This window comes from Staurois parvus, unplaced genomic scaffold (assembly GCF_062004578.1).
Source record: "Staurois parvus isolate SC_StPar_1 unplaced genomic scaffold, SC_StPar_1.0 ptg000030l, whole genome shotgun sequence".
NCBI classification, from domain to species: Eukaryota; Metazoa; Chordata; class Amphibia; order Anura; family Ranidae; genus Staurois; species Staurois parvus.
This window is the reverse complement of record NW_028317826.1, coordinates 31,956-51,433: the sequence shown is the minus strand read 5'-3', so window position 1 is coordinate 51,433 and position 19,478 is coordinate 31,956.

Below are 19,478 nucleotides of genomic sequence, written 5' to 3'. Positions count from 1 at the left end.
CCCGCATATTTGCGGGACACGAAGCAAATACTAATGGATCTAAAAGACTTTAATATCAATGAGAAAACATATTTAGTTACTGCGGATGTTTCTGCTTTATATAGTAACATAAAGCACAAAGATGGAATGGAGGCGGTCCAGTTCTATCTAGACACTGTTTCGGATATTCCCAGACAGCAAAAGGAGTTCATTCTTGAGCTTCTGGACTTTTCTATGCAAAAATTTTTTTTCTGGTTTAATCATACTTTTTACCTACAAGGCACTGGTGTTGCGATGGGGGCTAAGTTTGCCCCCAGCCTGGCCAACTTGTTTATGGCCAGGTGGGAGGAAGATTTAGTTTATTCACGTGACTGGCCTCCCCTTATATTTTATTGACGCTACATTGATGACCTGTTCCTTTTATGGCAGGGGGATGAGTTTTCATTAAGGAATTTTTTTACTACTTTAAATAACAATGATCTTAATATTAAGTTATCATACGAATATGATTTTAAAGAAATCAACTTTTTAGATTTGGTTTTAATTAATAGTGGTACTAAGGTTGTGACCAGGACGTATTTTAAAAGTACGGACAGAAATGGGTATATACCCACTGATAGCTGTCGTCATCCGACCTGGCTAAATAATATCCCTAGGGGACAATTCCTCAGGCTTAGGAGGAATTGTACTAATTTGCCTGATTATCATAACCAATCAGAGTTACTTAAAGCCAGATTCGTGGAGAAAGGATATGACTCTCATACTCTGGATCAAACTGCTAATGAGATTGGTTTATTGGATAGGGAGGATTTGCTTACTATGGAGAAAAGAGTAAAACCTGATAGATTCTGTCCTTTTATCACGGATTTCTCCATCCAATTCAGAGAAGTTACTAGAATTATTAAGAAAAATTGGGCTGTCCTCAGGAATTACCAATTATTAGATGTAGTTGCTGCATTCATTTTCTTTTTGGGGCTTTTTTTCTCTCTGTTTTCACCTGCTGATCTAGTCAGTTACAAACCTCCTGTATTAGAGTGCCCCCACTTTGGATGACACAGCAAAGAGACTCACAGCTGCATTGTCAGTCTTGGGGGAGGGGAGTGTTAGGTGTACTAGCAGATTTTGATACACTAACAAATAAAAGCCAAACTCCAGCTAACACTCTTTAATGCAGTTACATCAATAATGTTTTATCCTTTTGGAATAAAGGTTTTATATAAATAAAAGCTGATCATTGTAAGCACCCCTGACAGTGTTAAATGGTTTGTTTGAAAAACAACAGACTTATTGGCCAGATTGAAAGAATACAGAGGGTGGCAGGAAGGGGGTATAAGTGCCCTGTAGGCTTGTGGTTAATACTGATTTAATTGTCAAGAAACCGATATTTTCCCATTGCAGCATTTAGTGCATTACCTTAAAAAACATTTATTAAAGCAATAAAAGTAGGTATTCTACTCACAAACTACAATAATGTCAAAGGCACATCATAAAAGAACAGCTCTGTCCAATCCGCACTGCGTGTCTATCCGCAATAGGAACCTTGGACTTCCAACAGGCTAATGCGTTTCAAGTACTTGCCTCTTTCTCAGAGCCCTTATTGGCCAGATCACCAGATGAAAATAAAGGTAAACCCTAAAAAGAAAAAACTAATGAAGCCATCACATCTATAAATTTGCATTTGGGTTTATGCCTAGCTCTAGATCCTTATTTTGGATAGTTATGTAGCACCTTCTAGTGTGCTACTAGCGTTAATGTAGGTAAATTTTATTATGGTAGGACTCATGGTAACTGTGTGAGTCTGTAATTAGGTTGGGTCACTGCAGGTCACACTGGGTGAGTCAACAGGTTGGGACTCTATCGCTTCCGTCTGGTTCTGGAAGACCATGAAAGTTTCCAGAAGCCAGTGGGTGGGAGGGGTGGAGACCTAAATCTGTATGTTTATGGAAGTTTGGCCAATCCCAGGCTTGGAGGCCCTGGTAGTGTGGTAAGGTTGACCCATGAATATGAGAGAGCCATGCTAGCAAGGGAGTCTGGTGGAAGATGTGGCTTGGGAGAGGTCCGCTAGGTCTAGGGGGGCTTGGCCGCAAGGCTGGGTTTGAGCTGGCTCAGGAAAATCCATTCAGCATCACGGTATGAGCAGGATCAAAACCTGGGAGCAGTGGGAGTAAGGTGGATAGAGTGAGTACATCAGTGCACCCAGGAATTTACAAGAAGAGAGACTGCCACATGTAGCAAGCTTTCAACAGACAGAACTGTGCTTAATCTTTTATCCTTGTCCTGAGAGATCTTCAGAGCAGCCAGGAGGGCTGGTAGTGTCTGTATGCTGTGGAGCTGGGAGCAGTTCTACAGGGGAGAGGAGACATCTCTGCATGTAGTTTTCAACAATATGTGCTAGCTTTCAGAGGGGCTGAGAGTCCATAGCCTGTAAGGAGCTACTACTTTGCTACTGATCCGTAATGACTGACAGCATTCAAGGAGAAGAACAGTCCAGGATCTTTTTCTGTAAATAGGAAGGAAGTTGTCCCTATGCATTGATTCAGTCAAGTTGGGCAGCACATAATCCCTGTAACTTCAAGTTATTTCTTCTACTAAAATAACAAAAAACACCAAGCTCAAGGAATGTTCACTGACTGTGGATACAAGCAGGGTTGTATTTACCACAAGGCAAACAAGGCACTTGCCCAGGGTGGCATTTTTCAGGGGGGCAGCACCTCCCCCCAGAAGAAGGGATAAAAGAAGGGATACACCCACCATGAGAATCAGGTGGGATCTGAGCGAGGCTGTGGGCTGCTTGATGGTGTATGTAAAGCCTGACTCTCGTTCCTGGGGATGTCTGAAGCTGTGAAGATGAGTGTCTTTCTCTCTATCGCCGGGGGGGGTAGTGGAAGACTCACCCAGGTGGGGGGAAGGGGTGTTGGTCGGTGTCTGTGGGGGCAGACGATTTTTGTGTTGCCTATGGCAGCACAAAACCTAAATACACCACTGGATACAAGTGTGGAAAATGTGTGTTGCCTGGCTGTGCGAAGCTTAGAGGGACCCTAAAACATAGCGGCCCTCACAAGGGTAGTGCTACAGTTATAGTTACAAAAAACACAATCCATCCAGTTGTGCCTATGCATGTGTGGGTCTTTTTATACTCTAAAAATTCCCATAGTCCTGCATACTCTGCTTCCTGAGGAAGACATCTAAATGTTTTTCACGTGTTTCACTCTCAGCTAGTGCCATTGCCTGGAGGAGGGAGTTCCACATTTGTACTGCTCTAACAATAAAGACCTCTTTCCTCTATGTTGAAACCTCTTTTCTTCTAACTTAAATTGCGGCCATGTGTCCTCTTCAGGGACCTTAGCATAAACATAATTATCACAGTTACTAAAGTCACCTTTCATATATTTGTACATTGCACTCATATCCCCGAAGGGCCTGGTAAGGATCGGGGGGGGGGGGGGGGGGGGCACACTGTTTTTCTTTTTTGTTTAGTTTTAACTGCCAGCAATTATTTTGTTTACTTACATTCAGCTGGCAACCCTGCTGACAGCTGATGATTCATTCGTTAAGGACGCAGAGGCCGGTTTGCTGGCCTCACCCTTGACAACTAGCTATTCATCGGTTAAGAAAAGAAAAAACACTCTGGAAACTGGTGCTTAGCAGCATTTAGGAGTGTTCAGCGGGTTTTTTTTTTCTACTGGCAAATTGCTCCCAAAAACGCAAACAAGAGGTTTTTTTTTCTGCTCCTAAATGCTGAAGCTTAAAAAACGCACCTAGACTAAAATAGTAGTCATGGACAACACTATTTACTGGCAGGAAAAAAACCCTCAAAAGCTATTGCTTTTTTTTTTTTAGTCTCCCTGGTGGTATTCCCGAGTGTAGCTCGGGGTAAAGTTTCAGTACCACAAGCGGTAACCCCAAGCTACACTCGGGCTTACCATGCGGCGCTGCTCCGGGATCTGTTCCTCACTTACCTTGTCCTGCGCTCCCGCGATGTCCCTCCTGCAGTGTCCCCGGCAATGTAATCCGGTGAATGCCGGCATCTGTCATCTGGGTTCTGTCCCCTGCGAGCGTCGGGATGTACAGGGGACGGAACGGCGGGAAATTTGAAAATGACAAAAAGTGACATTCACTCAATACACTAAAATCACATAGTATAACATTCCTGTATCAAACCATTTCGCATACATTTTGAACCGAGTGCTTTGTCCTGTGCCCTGCCTGCATTTGTACCATTCTTTCTGCCTGGAAATTGAGAAACGTCCATGGCGTCCAAAAAATGTCCCTTTAGGTCAAAACCGGTTTTAGACCAGCTAGAGAACAGCGATAGTAAATCAGAACCACTTGCAGAATTGAGTGATGATTCGTGGGGAAATTCGTCATCAGACACTGAAAACGATTTTGCGACTTTGCTCAGTGATGTGCAAACTTGGCGCTCTATTTCAAATTTCAGTATTTTTGGGTTGATTATATTATTGAATTCAATTTATTATATTATTTTTTATGATTATTTATTAAATTATCATTTATGATTTCGCATTTCAAATTTTATCCTACCCGGGATGTTTACTAGACTCTTGTTCGGACAGATTTCAGTGAGTTATTCCTAAAAATTACAGGCCTACAATAAAAAAAATTAATATTTCCATGCAAAAAAATGTACCACTTTGAGCACAGAAATATGGACATAATCAGACCGCTAGGGAGGCTACCTCTCACTCACTCTCCGCTGATGCCACCAATGTGGAAGGAAGTTTCTACATCCTTATCGCTCTAACAGTAAAGAGCCCCTCATGCAGTCTAAGAATTAACAGTTTCTCATTTAACTTCACGGTGTGGCCACATGTCTTCTTTAGAGACCTAAGATTAAAAAGTTTCCTTCCAATTTTAGAGTTACCTTTCAAGGATTTTATCATACCCGGGATGTTTACTAGACTCTTTTTCGGACAGATTTCAGTTATTCCTAAAAATTACAGGCCTACAATAAAAAAAATACATATTTCCATGCAAAAAAATGTACCGCTTTGAGCACAGAAATATGGACATAATCAGACCACTAGGGAGGTTAAGTAGTGTGCATGGAGCCTCAGGAAGGGCATAAAAAACACTATACGCATGTAAACCCGCTTACGTGCTAGGCAAGTTTAGTGCTTGAGTGTTTATTCATTTCAATGGCCAGAATAAATTAAAACACATTTTAAAACATGTGTTGCATTTCAAATAAACCAGTGTGCATGAACCTTTATGCTGCAGCACAATGAATGCATGGGACTCTGCAGATCTTTTTATTACAATATTTGAAAAAAAAATAAGGCTGCAAAACAAACCAAATAGGAAAAAAAAAATCAAATTAGTATTTCTCTCTCTGTTGCTGTCTTTTTAATATACTATAATTACCATATGGTAATGGGAACTTACGGTTCTGTACACTGTGATTTTTAATTGTCATACTGCTGGGTGTTTATGATATTTGTATTTTGTTGTATTAGAAAATTAATTCACAGCAAACAAAATATTCAAAACACAAAGAGATTCAGTGTCCTGGAATGACATTACTGATTAATTACTGAAATTGACAGTCTGTTAGATTTTTGCCTATTCTTAAAGAATTCTAGGTACGGATATTTCTGCAACATTATGATGGTCCATGAATATAAACCTTTTCTCATAAATGAGCATACCCAAATCATATTGAAAACAATCCCTTGAAAAAAAGTCCAGGAAGTGACGAAAAGCGCTGACACGTGACGTCTGACGCACCCACGCTGAACCGGGAGTGCGATTGCGGCCATTTTGAAAGTGGGAACATGTGGCTGTTTCCATGCTAATACAAACATTTGGGCTGTCTCTGTCATTGGGAGCTGTTATCTCCAGATTTTAATGTAAGTTGCTAAATAAATGTTATAAAATCTTTACATCATCATCTCTAAATCCCTGATTTATTCCATGAGGAGAAACTACAGGAATAATTTGGACCCTGGAGAATGTTTTCATCCTTTATGTGAGAAATGCCCTTTTGTTACTTATATAGGGTAATTATTCACTTTTACACCAGTTGGAGTGGAACACTTTATTTAATCTATATCTTTGCTTGCACAAATAAGTAAGGAACGTTTTGGATAGAGTTTGGTTTGGTAGTTGGAACACTTTTTGTTATTAAGTGTGGTTTCACACCAGGGGCAGACTGACCATTTGGAAACTCAGGCACTGCCCGAGGGCCCGGGGTCAGTAGGGGGCCCCATGAGATGCCCCTGGTACCTTTTTCATAGGCTTTTTTGAGTTTGGGCAAGAACACAGGGGCCCCATGATCCCCTATTGCCCGGGGGCCCCATGAGTTGTCAGTCTGCCCCTGTTTCACACTAGATTGGAGTGAATCACTGTTTATTGTTTGCAGTTGGAGTGTTCACAATTGGAGTATATTCACAATTTATTTTATACTGATGATATTATATAATTTTTATTTATACGGAATATTTTTTTGTATATAGAGTGTGTATATATATATATATATATTTTTTTTTTCTTCCTCTCTTTCCTCTTCCCTTCACGTGTGTTTTGCACATGTCCTGCAGTTTTTTGCATGATTCACGATTAGTGGCACGTAAATTATTTATAAAGGGTAATACACTATTTTGAGTATATTTTTTTGAGGTACAAGAAAATCTGGATACATCACGGTGACTAAAGGAAAGAAAAGACATTTATTTTGGAGGAAGAAAAGACTTTATTATATGGAGATTGATTTTTAATATAATTTTCTTTGGGAATTTATTGTGATTGAGGACATTTGGAACACTTATGATTTGGGTACAGGGGCGGACTGACCATTGGGGAACTCTGGCACTGCCCGAGGTCAGTAGGGGGCCCCATGAGATGTCCCTGGAACCGTTCATAGGCTTTTTTGGGTGTGGTTTGAGTGTGGGTAAGGACACGGGCCCCATGATCCTCTATTGCTCGGGGGCCCCATGAGTTGTCAGTCCGCCCCTGTTTGGGTATGTTCATTTATGAGAAAAGGTTTATATTCATGTTAGCTTTCAAGGGTGAAAGTGTTTGACTTTTCTTTTAGGGTGTAGTAATTATTGGTATAGGGAGTTTTGGTGCTGATATATTTATTTATTATGATGGTCCAGCTTGTACCAAAGTATGTACCTGTATGTACTATGTGTGTTAGATCCCCATGGAAGCTGGAAATCACTGTAGTAGGCACCACTACTCCAATGGTATCCACTAGCTTCTCAGTCCTGCTGCTTACTGAACACAAGAGGTTGTCCACTCTGCACAAGTGCCATTCTTAAAATGCTTTGCATTCTTTTAATAAATGCAAAGCATTCTCTGATTGGATGAGGTGGAGGGTGACGGGACCACCCCACCTCTTCACCTCATTCTGTGGGAAATGTGAGTGTAATTTTAATAAAACAAATTGTGGTTTTGAATATACTACACTATGGTGAATTCCATGTTGCTTTGAGTTCACCCTACAGAGTAAATGCAGTGATACAGTGAATCTTTACAAATACCTCTATTAAGCAGTGGAAGCGAGGGGAGATCCAGGACCAGTGGGAGGGCTCCACTGAACTCCGAAAGGAGGGGAGATGAGCATTTTGACTTCTTATAACCTATAGTCCAATGTATGAAGGTAACCTAGCCACTTGCCCTCCAGATGATTTACCCTTCTTCCTGACCAGGCCATTTTTTGTGATACGGCAGCTGTGTTACTTTAACTGACATTTGCGCGGTCATGCAACACTGCACCCAAATGAAATGTATTTCTTTTTTTTCTCTCACAAATGAAGCTTTATTTCTGGGGTATTTGATTGGCTATATGTTATTTTTTGCACTATAAACAAAAAAAGTGGACATTTTTGAAAAATAAACAATATTTTTGACTTTTTGCTATTACCACTTGCCCTGTTGAGGATTTACCCCCCCCCCCCTTTCTGACCAGGCCATTTTTTGCATTACGGAGCTGCATTACTTTAACTGACCATTGCGTGGTCATGCAGCGCTTCATTAACAGCGCAAATGAAATTTACTTCCTTTTTTTTCCCCACAAATTGAGCTTTCTTTTGCTGGTATTTTCTTGCTGTGCGTTTTTTTTTTCCGCTACACAAAAAAAAAGGATTTGAGAAAAAAAACAATATTTTTGACTTTTTGCTATTAAACATGTTCAGTAAAAAATAAAATTTCATCATAAATTTAGGCCAAAATGTATTCTGCTACGTGTAAATTAATTGGTTTACATGAAAGTTATAGTGTCTACAAATGGCGGAATATATACTGGATTTTTTTTTTTTAATACTAGTAATGGCGGTGATGAGTGACTTATAGTGGGATTGCGGTGGGCAGTCTGACACTGTGGGGAACTGTCACTGACATCCCCAGTAACACCAATACAGTGATCAGTGCTAATGAAAAGCACTGCCACTGTACTAATGACACTGGGCAGGAAGGGGTTAACATTTGGGGCGATCAAAAGGGTTAGCTGTGTGCTGTTTGGAAATGACTGGAAAGCTGGCACCTCTGTTATTTTAAAGAAAGATAAGTGCATCTCAGGGAATCTTTTCTTAGCCTCAGTCAGAATATGCTTTAGCTAAATAAACCCAATGCAAAGAGGTTTCTTTCAAAGGAATGGAAATTCTTTAGTTAGCATAGTAAATGCCCACTTGGTAAGCAACACAAAGTTTTAGTCACTTTAATCATTTAATTATATGCAAGGAAAATCTGTGTTTTTTTTTTAAAGCTGAACTCCAGGAATTTAGCCACTTTGTAAAATATGCTAACAGAGTTACTGAGCACCAGGAGTACAGCTACCACTATACTCCCGGTGCTCTGACAGCAGAGATGCTGCTTGCTCACACAGCAGCAGCTCTGTTCACCCCTCCCCTCCATTGTCCATTCACAGAAGACTTTGTATTTTCTCTAATTGGGCATGAGGAAGGCATGGGTAGTCAGAGTGGTTGATTACAAATATGCAACTGCAGGACCTGAGACCTGCCAGGAGTATATCAACAACGTCACAGAAACGTACTGCCAATAACTGACAACTGTCACAGAGGATCAGTGATGATCAGTGCCCTGCAGTGCCGCCCAGCAGTGCCACCCACCCGTACCCATCTGTGCCTCCTACCAGCGCTCATTAGTGCCTCCCACCAGTGCCCAGCAGTGCCACCCATCAGTGCCGTCAGTCAGCACAGCACGTCAGTGGCGCCTATTAGTGCCCAACAGTACCGCCTATCAGTGACCATCATTGCTGCATATCAGTGCAGCATCATCAGTGCCTCCTCATTAATGCCCATCAGTGTCACCTCATTAATGCCCATCATTGCAGCCTATCCATGCCAACTCATCAGTGCCCATCAGTGCAGCCTCATCAATGCACATTAGTGAAGGAGAAAAATGACCTGTTTGCAAAATTTTGTAATAGAAACAAAGAGAAACTTTTTTTTTTAATTTTTTTTTGCTCTTTTTTTGTTTACAGTGTAAAAAATAAAAAAAATCCAGTGATGATTAAATACCACCAAAGGAAAGCTCTATGTGTGTGTAAAAAAATAATACAAATTTCATATGGGTACAGTGTCGCATGATCGCGCAATTGTCATTCAAAGTGTGACCGCACTTAAAGCTGAAAATTGGCCTGGACAGGAAGGGGGTATAAGTGCCCAGTAGGCAAGTGGTTAAAAAGGGAAGTCCATAAGGTGGCATGAACCTTTGTTGGACTCAACCCATAGAGATATGACATGTTTTATAAAGTGGCTGAATTTCTTGAGTTCAACTTTAAGCTGAACTTAAGGGCAAACAGCAGGACACATGGGTAAAAATACATAAATGGGAGCCTGCCAAAGGATTTGTATTTCATTTGTATCCTGTTTTGAAATTTAGGCATCTCTACACATTGTCTACTACAATTTAATTTTTACTTGCAGGTCTCCTCAACAATCCAAACTGTAACTGGACAGCAGAATCAGAAGCAGCACACTGATAAGCAAATTTCTCCTTCAATTTGCTCTTTTATTCCATTGGCATACTTTTTGCACCACAGCACACCTAATTGGCTACTTGGGCTGCTTTCCCCTCCCCCTCTCTGAGCTCTGCAGTATAAGGATTACAGGAGGCTGGTACTAAAGCAAAGTCCGGTGTCTACACTGCTTGAATTAAAACACGATTATTGATGTAATAATGTTTAAAAATATGCATTGTGTCTTTTAGAGCTGCGTAGAGTCTGTCTTTTAGAACTGCTTAGAGTTCATCTTTAAAGCTGAACTACAGTTATTTATCAAGCAAATAGAAAAAATACTGCAGCTCTAGAACAAATAACGTACCAATACACTTATAAAACACAAAGAATGAAACCATATGTTATGTAAAATCCTGTATAATAAAATCATGTGATAACAAGACCCTCTATTTATATGGAGAGTGCTGGTGAGTCCAAAATAGATGAAAATGTGATGAAAATGTGACAGCTCTGTTATCCCAGTATGAACTCCAATAGGGTATCCGGTGAAAGAAATGGTAAGATTGCCCACTCACCGAAAGCGCAATCTTTATGCGTGTATAGAAATCCAAACAGACGGAGGTCTCGGGAAGATACAGCCTGGTATTAGGTGGTAATGATGTCCCTCAGAAGGTCCCTCTAATGGGTTGTGAGTAAACAGGTCTGGTCTAAGACTTCCCTCCTCTGATCCGAATAGATCACCTGGGCTGGGGTTTAAATGCTCAGTACAGAGCTGGTACAGTCAGTGGTCCCAGGATCCAGCATTCCACAATGCAAGCAGCAGATCCCCCCAACTCCAGCTGATGCCAAGTTATTTATCATTATTATTTTACAGTTATTTATCAAAGACACAAATTATTGCAGCTTGGTATTCATTTTTCCATTCAAACAATGTAAGTACCTGAATTTGACTTGATATCAGCCTCTTGCAGCCCCCGTACAGCCAAGCTAAGACTGGGAGCTTGAATAGCAGCACAAGGAGCGATTGGGGACAGGGGAGTTGCACAGAATGGGTTTTAATACTAATGGTAATGGTCCTTATGATCCCCTTGGCCATTAACCTGTCATGGCAGGGAAAGACTGTGAGCTGTCATAAAACACATGCCCTTTTGTCTCCTTTTATAACCTAAAAAAGATTTGGATTTGCAAAATCATATTCCCTTTAATAACTTCCTGCTTGTCCTATATCTAAAGTAAAAAATAAACAGCACTCATGGACTGAGAATTAATAAGCAAATATAAATTGCCATTTCTTTCAAAAACCATCTATGTTGATTTGAATATAAACAGCACAAAAGTTTAATGGAAAAGAACAGCTCCCGTGGCTTGTATTCTTCAGCTTTGTCCTCTGCACAATCAATTTTAAACTTCCCAAAGCATTTAAAGAACACACACAATTAGGCTATAGTGAAAGTGATAATGTTGCCTAATTTTCTTTATTTATGTCAAAGTATGTAATGATTAAAATACAACTTAGCACCATGTGGCCATCTCTGCAATTATAATACAGAGCAATAATGCAGTATAATAACAAGCTCTAAATTTGATTTAATGAACAAACTCAATTAAAACTACACCAGGAATGCAGTGATAACAGAACCATGAGCATTGCAAGGATGTGAAATTATGATTATTCTTTAAGAACAGAATAACAAATTTGCAAAATGTTGGCTCATTTTGTCAGATATGCTCTGTACAAACTGATAAAGGGCTTCAAATTAGGAATGGGAAGCACAGGTTTGCAGAATGACCTTGTTTCAATCAGTGAATACAAAAATTAGGCATTGTTTGGAATGCCTATACTGTATCTTTCCAATGCTTATGTCTTTCCATTGAGAGGTTGTGGAAAATGATACATTTAGGACTATGTACATAGGCCAGAGGAAAGATCAATATCCCTGTGCATAATCAAGTGCAAGGGGTATTCAAGACAAACTGGGAGTTTTGGAGTTTATATACTGTAATAAAAAAAACACATTTCAAGGAGTGGAAACTGCATTTATTTTTCAACATACTCCCCTGTTACATTTATACATTTATCCTAGCATTTAACTAATGCTTGGAAAGCTTTGGAATAGACAGATTTGTCAGCATGCCTAAACCATCCTAGGGCAGCCAGCTTCACTTTGTGATCATTGTGTTCACCCTTCCCACAGAAAGATTTATCTCTTGTGCAATTTCACAACAAGCTATGCGTCGATAATCCAGGATCAGGCGCTCCACGCACTGAATGCTCACAGGAATGACGGCTGTGAGCTGGGAACCACCATGACTGAGATCGGACCATCTTTGAAATGGTTACACCATTCTAATCTCTTACTGTGGCTGAACATCTCATCACCGTATTGTGCTTGAAGTCTTCTGTAGATAACCTTGGGTTTTACGCCTTTATTTACAAGAAACTTCATCACCACATGCTGTTCCATGCACGCACTAACACTGTTGTCTGCCATCTTGATTATTGGTCTCTGGACTGGCCTGCGACATGTGCACCACCTGTCAAGGATCCGGGTGTGACCAGAGGTGTGTGGACTGACACAGGGAAGTAGCAGGCTTCAGGAATGATATAATAACAATATACTTATTATTAGCCACCCAAATATACAACACACAGTAAACAAACCAACCTTCTACTAATCTTAGTATGTGCAGGAACACAGGCGTAGTCAGGGCTGGAGAGGTGGAATGGTCAGGCCGGCCATATGGTTCTGTTAACGACCGTCTGGTGGTACCTCTAGCAGTCCTCGGGACAGGATTCCCCAGGGCGCGGAGTCTAAGTCCCAGTCTGCTTATTCACCAGGGCCCCTGATGGTGGGGATGGACTTGAAGCAGACAGGAACCAGGTCGCAGCCCCTGAGTACACCTGCTCGTGGTAGAGGGATCTGCCAGAGGTATATGCAGGTAGGAAGCCTGATGTGAAGAGGCAGAAGGTGTGAGCAGGGATGACTGGATCCGTGCAGGATGGATGGATGAGTAGTTAGCGTGGTCAGACGGGCCGGGTCAGTAACAGAAGGTCAGCGTGGTACTAAGCAGCAGGCAGAAGAGTAGTCAGGTCACTCGCCGGGGTCGGTAACAGGAGTACAGATCAGATTAGGGATGTCCAGAAGAGTAGTCAAACGAGCCAGGGATCAAACAGGAGAAGTCAGCAGAGGTCAGGATCAGGCAGGGTTGGCAACAAATCATATCAGCAGAGGAACAGGATACAAGGTACAGGGGCTCATGGGAAACATACACCAAGGCACTGATCACAGGCCTGGTCCTGCTTAAATACACCTCCTGCAATCAGCTTCAGGTGATGGCCTGATTGCAGGAGTGAGATTCTGGCTGCTGAGAGCACTCGCTGGCCAGCATTGGTACTGCAGCCCACAAGGCAGGTGAGTCCCGCCACCATTGGCAAGTCCATTCCTGACACCACCTATCAGTAATAGGCCATTTACTACTGCGTGCAGTACCACCACGCAAGCATCCCTTTTTATACCTGTAAAATGAAAAGCCCCAGTTTGACTTGAACACCCCTTGTATAAAGCCATAGAAAAGATGAGATTTTTAAGGTGCCAAAAAAATTATTTATTGAACAAGATAAAATATACAATTTTATTCACAAAGTTTCATAAAATAAAGTTCAATAAGTAAAATATCTAAAACCATGCGAGTCTCCTCAATCACATGACCAGTCATTTTATCTATACAGTCATGGTTGTTTGATGTAGTCAACTCAATATGTTTCACCTTAGATTTGTCTACATCAGGAGATTTTGAACTACAACTTACAAACTGTACCAAAATACAAACAATACAATTAGAATATGATGGATTACATTAAATTTGCATGCAGTTATAAGTAAATAACATTTGCAGACATTTTACCACCAGAAAAATTGAGAAATGTAATATATTTGAAGATCTGCAAGAATCAGCAGGACAAGGTCATCCAACATGTGTCTACATTGAGTCCCGGATTGGATGCTATTTTATTGAACCTTTTGACTAAAATTATATATTTTATCTTGTTCAATATATTATTTTTGGCACCCTAAAAATCCCATATTTTCTTATGTTATTATACTTGATAATTCTGAATTAACTAAACAGCGGGACTACATATGTAATTAAATATTTGGAATTGTGTGGAATTGTGTAGCCTTTTCTAGTTTGGAAAAGGCTACAAATTCCCATGTAGTAATTGGCTGTAATTTACTAAGTGATGCTTACTGTAGAACGTTTTGGCAACTTTTTGGAAGTGATCTGAGACCCTCAGCCTGGAATTTAGCAGTTTGGAGAGAGGCAGCTAAAAGAAGGCAGTGAGCAGACATGTCAGAGAGCCTCAAGTCAGCTTAACATTGGCCAAGCTGCTCATTCTACCTTTAAGGGGCATAAAGTAAATCACTCCTCTGACCTCAACTTGGGGGATCATTGCTTCTGAAGGCACACGACAGACAAGATATGGGCATGCCTATAAGTAGCAATCCAATTTGTTTAACAATGCATCGCTGAAGAGAATACAATGATATAAAACCAACTGTGGCCAGGCTATGGCATTTCAAATATTTACATTCTCTTAACAAGATGGATCAATTGTGGGTATAGGATTATAACTTTTTTTTGCTTGAACTGAATGAACTTTTGTCTTTTTTCAGCCATCAACTTAAAATTATTAAATTAACTTCAAAACAAACCCTCTCTGACATCTGTAGCTGCAGACACAGTGGAGCAATTCAAATTTTGCAAGAGAAATGCTGAAACTCTTTCAAGTCAGGTCTTGTGACTCTTCTCTCCCCTCCGTGTGCCTGCTCTGTGTATACTTTAGAAATTATAAGACTAACCAGCTTCCAAAACTCTGTTGGGAAGAGGGAGCAGGGGGAGCTTAGCTGCTGAAATGAAAGTGATAGTATTTATACCATGTATTATGAGGACAAATTAATTCACAGTGCTTGCAGTCCCAGAGGCCAGTGAGGGTTTTTTTTTCTAGACCAAAATTGCATTGTATTGTGAAGTATCATTCATTAGTTTGCATTGTGCTATTGCTATGCGGCACAATGCACAATAATACACAGTTATGTGTTACAGCACACTGCATCTGCAAAAAAGGGTTTTAGCCATGCTGTGTTGTTTTTTTACAGTTAAGGGACAGCATAATGTATTGCACAGGTGTCTGTCTTAAAGCTTATTTGCTGCATGTTTAGAATATGTAAATATATGAATTCCCATAGCATTGCACAGTTCTACTTTAAGTCATAGCTACATTTAACTACTATCCCAGGGGTGGGCAAACTTTTTGACTTGAGGGCCGCAATGGGTTCATATATTGGACCCGGGGGCCGGACCAAGAGTAGATGAATGATGTGTATGTGTCATCCATAGTAAGTATAGTAATATTCCCCCATAGTAAGCATAGTAATTAATCCCCCATATAGTAATTCATCCCCCATAGTAATTAATCCCCCATATAGTAATTCATCCCCCATAGTAATTCATCCCCCATATAGTAATTCATCCCCCATAGTAATTCATCCCCCATATAGTAATTCATCCCCCTATAGTAATTCATCCCCCTATAGTAATTCATCCCCCCTATAGTAATTAATTCCCCCTATAGTAATTCATTCCCCATATTAATTCATCCCCCATATAGTAATTCATTCCCCATATTAATTCATCCCCCATATTAATGCATCCCCTATATAGTATTTCATCCCCCCATAGTACTATTCCCCCCAAGTAGTAAGCCAAGTCCCCCCTGTGTCAATTCACTTACCTTTGCTCCGCGTGTTCCTCTCGCCGTGTTCCCGCACCGTTCCGGTCTTCAGGGCGGACTGTGAGAGGAGCCTAGCTCCCCTCACATTCGTCACGCTGCCCTGCCTACACACATCCTGACAGCCATCCTGACAGTATCACGCTCCACGGGCCGGATTAAAAGGTCTGCCAGGGCGTAGTTTGCCCATTGCTGTACTATCCTATGACTGTGTTCCAGAGCAGAGATGTAGAAAGTTAAAGCAAGTCTTAAGGAGAAAAAGTGCCAAGGTGAATGGGGTAAGAAATTCATGAGTACTATAGTGTAGATGTTGCTCTAAGTAAACAATATATAAATAGCTACAGGTGTACTCCAGTCCAATAAATAAACAACCAAAAGGCAAAAAATAATGCTCATGTAACAAAATGTATTTTCTGATATGTGATCATTATTTTGTTTATTTATTGGACCAGAGGACACCTGAAGCTCTTTAGGGCAGCATGATGGCTAAATGGTTAGCATTTTTGCCTGGCAGTACTAGGGTTGTTGGTTTGAATATCAACCATGGCACTACCTGCCTGGAGTTTGCATGTTCTCCCTGTACCTGTGTGGGTTTCCTCCAGGTACTCTGGTTTTCTCCCACCCTCCAAAGACATGTCGGTAGTTCAAGTGGTTCCTGTCTAAACTGACCTGTGTATGTATGAATGTGCGTTAGGGACCTTAGATTGTATGCTCCTTGAGGGTCAGGGACTGATGCGAATATACAATATTATATATATACATATATATATACACACACACACACACACACACACACACACACACACACACAAAGCTTACCAACCGATCAGTGACTGCTGCCCCTCTCTGCCAATCCCTCCACTGGCTTCCACTAACCCAACGTAAAAAAAACCAAAATACTAAGCACAGCATACAAAGCCACCCACAACACTGCCCCTAGCTACATCACCAACCTCATCTGCGGACATCGTCCAAATCGCCTGCTAACTCAAAGTTAGTTATAAATTTAGGCCAAAATGTATTCTGCTACATGTTTTTGGTAAAAAAAATCCCAATAAGTGTATATTGATTGCTTTGTGTGAAAGTTATAGCGTCTACAAACTATGGTATAGATACTGCAATTTACGACGTTTTGCTATACAGCGCTGCGCTAGTTTAACGGACAATTGTGCGGTCATGCAATACGGTACATAAATTAAATTTATGTTCTTTTTTTCACACAAATAGAGCTTTCTTTTGAGTGGTATGTGATTGCCTGTGCGTTTTTTATTTTTTGCGCTATAAAAAAAAAAAAAGGCTGACAATTTTGAGAAAACTAAACAATATTTTGGATTTTTTGCTAAAACATGTCCAGTAAAAAAAATGTAAAAATCAAATTTTGTCATAAATTTCGGCCAAAATGCATTCTGCGACATGTCTTTGCTAAAAAAAAAAACCAATACGTGTAAATTAATTGGTTTACGTGAAAGTTATAGCGTTTACAAATGGAGGGAAAGATACTGGGGATTTTAATTTTTTTTATACTAATAATGGCGGCGATCAGCGACTTATGGCGGCGATCAGCGACTTATGGCGGGACTGCGGCGGACATTCTGACACTGGGGGGGAACTGACTTGGGGTCACTGACATCCCTAATGACACCAATACAGTGATCAGTGCAAAAAAACCCTACTGACACTGTACTAATGGCACTGGGGGGGAAAGGGTGTTAACTTTTTATTTACTGAAAGGGTTAACTGTGTGAGCGGAGTGTTTTACTAGGGAACAGGGGGTGTACTGCATGGGGGACATGCTGATCGGGAGAGATAAACTCTTCTCTCTGGCTCAATATGTCAGGAGCTGACAGGGAACTGACAGAAAGCAGAGCTACTGCAGCACTGCTCTCTGTCAGTGGTTGCCGCTAATCAGCGGGACACAGCCGGTAACGACCGGCTGTGACCCGGTGACTGACATCCGTGGCCGTGATCAGCGGGACAGGTAGGGCGGTGGCGCGCCTCACGCGTGCCCCTACCTGTTTTGCAAACACACGTTTTAAAACTTGGTTTTGCCCAGCCATGCCGCCCTACCAATGTATTTCTACAGTGGCTGGGCGGCATGTGGTTAATCAAAGTATAGCATCAAGTCAATTAAACTCCTGGGATTTTTATCTGATCAGTTAAGTAGCAGAGGGGGTTATTAATCAGTTTCAGATGCTTTGGCGTTAATGAAATGAACAGGTGCACTAGATGGGCAACAACGAGACGACTCCCAAAACAGGAATGGTTTTACAGATGGAGGCCACTGACATTTTCTCTACTCATCTTTTCTGATTGTTTTCACTAGTTTTGCATTTGGCTAGGGTCATTGTCACCACTGGAAGCATGAGGCAATAGCTGGATCCTACAGAGGTTGCACAGGCAGTCCAACTCCTCCAGGATGGCACATAAATATGTGCCATTACCAGAAGGTTTTCTGTGTGTCTCCCAGCACAGTCTCAAGAGCATGGAGGAAATTCCAGGAGACAGGCAGTTACTCTAGGGTAGCTGGACAGGGCCATAGAAGGTCCTTAACCCATCAGGATGGTATCTGCTCCTTTGTGCAAGGAGGAACAGGATGAGCACTGCCAGAGCACAAAAAAATGACCTCCAGCAGGCCACTGGTGTGAATGTCTCTGACCAAAAAATCAGAAACAGACTTCATGAGGGTGGCTTGAGGGCCTGACAGTGGGCCCTGTGCTCACTGCCTGGCACCATAGAGCTCAATTGCCATTGAACACCAGACGTGGCAGGTCCACCACTGGCACCCTGTGCTTTTCACAGATGAGCAGGATCACCATGAGCACATGTGAAAGGGTCTGGAGAAGCCGTGAAGAGCGTTATGCTGCATGTAACATCATTCAGTATGACCATTTTGGTGGTGGGTCAGTGATAGTCTGGAGAGGCATATTCATGGAGAGCCACACAGACTTTACAGGCTAGACGATGGCACCCTGTCATTAGGTATCAGGATTAAATTGTTGGACCCATTGTCAGACCCTACACTGGTGCAGTGGGTCCTGAGTTCCTCCTGGTGCATGACAATGCCCGGCCTCATGTGGCGAGAGTATGCAGGCAGTTCCTGGAGGATGAAGGAATTGATACCATTGAATGGCCCCCACGCTCACCTGACCTAAATCCAATAGAACACCTCTGGGATATCATGTTTTGGTCCATACTACATTGCCAGGTTGCACCTCAGACTGTCCAGGAGCTCAGTGATGCCCTGGTCCATGATCTGGGAGGAAATACCCCAGGATACCATCCATTGCACCATTGGGAGCATGCTCCAACATTGTTAGGCATGCATACAAGCACGTGGGGGCCATAAAAACTACTGAGTACCATTATGAGTTGCTGCAATGAAATTTTAGCAAAATGGACTAGCCTGCTGCATAATTTTTACACTGATTTTCAAGGTGTCTTTGAATTCAGTCCTCTGTAGGTTGATAATTTTCATTTCCATCAAATGATGGGGCATCCTTACATTCCTAACACATTACCCAGTCCATATCAGTATAGATACCCAGCACAATATTTTTCCCCATTGAGATTCGATGTGTTTTCAAAGTGTTCCTCTAATTTTTTTGAGCAGTGTGTGTGTGATTATGTATATGTATATCATTGCATAAATGGATGGTGCTATATAAGTACCTGTAATAAATATATATTGTTTTGATTTGTAGCTTGGAATGGATCTCTTGCTATTTACAGTATCTCCCCATTTGTGATATCTAAGCAAGTTAACACTAT